At 51.1% G+C, this 745-nt stretch overlaps 1 non-coding gene across 1 annotated transcript; it reads left to right on the top strand.

The window, feature by feature from the left end:
- Positions 1 to 285: 285 nt before the first annotated feature.
- Positions 286 to 449, top strand: LOC138448148 (U1 spliceosomal RNA). The gene has a single exon (XR_011260001.1). It is a non-coding gene; the product is annotated as a U1 spliceosomal RNA (small nuclear RNA).
- Positions 450 to 745: the final 296 nt, after the last annotated feature.

Below are 745 nucleotides of genomic sequence, written 5' to 3'. Positions count from 1 at the left end.
ACCTCTGCCTGCATGCGTGAGGGGCTTAGGGTGCAATGCCCTGCTCCCAAAGGCCTTGGCCATGGTGGGTGGCCCTCTTTCGTGTAAGGGGGGAAAAAAAATAAGAAAAAAAAAATCCAAGACCAGCATCCCTTTATGGACTCATCTTATTGGCGGACGGCTGCCAGCGCCAGATGCAAATCTTGCTGTAAACATAGCATTGTGGGTAAGCCCTTCCGCACAATGCCACCCTGTGTCTCCAGTGCCACACACGAGGGGTCAGCCGTGCTGTTCCTGAACCAACTCATACTTACCTGGGAGGGGAGAAACCATGATCACTAAGGTGGTTCTCCCAAGGTGAGGCTCATCCATTGCACACCAGATGTGCTGACCCCTGCGATGACCCCAAATGTGGGATACTCGACTGCATTATTTCTGGTAGTGGGGGGCTGAGTTCACGCTTTCCCCTAATTTATTGGTGAAAGAAAGCAGAAGTAAAGTGCGCAAGTAGGTTGGTTGCACACAGAGCCCCAGCTCCTGTAGTAAAATATATTTTGCTGCAGCTACGAGGAGGGCCAGCTCTGAGCAGCTCGGGCCCACAGCCCTGATTTACTGGGGATTTCACTAAGTGAGCTGGGTATTCATCAGCCCACAGAAGTTCCCAATAATCGTGGGCTCTGACTGGCCTGTAGAACGTCTGCAAGACAACCAGAGATTCTGATTGCTACAGAGGGTGTTTTTTTTTCTATTGAACCTTTGCGCTTGG

The sequence above is a fragment of the Ambystoma mexicanum genome, chromosome 3q (assembly GCF_040938575.1).
Source record: "Ambystoma mexicanum isolate Mex_15411 chromosome 3q, UKY_AmexF1_1, whole genome shotgun sequence".
NCBI lineage: Eukaryota > Metazoa > Chordata > Amphibia > Caudata > Ambystomatidae > Ambystoma > Ambystoma mexicanum.
This window is presented reverse-complemented; position numbering and strand designations above follow the sequence as displayed.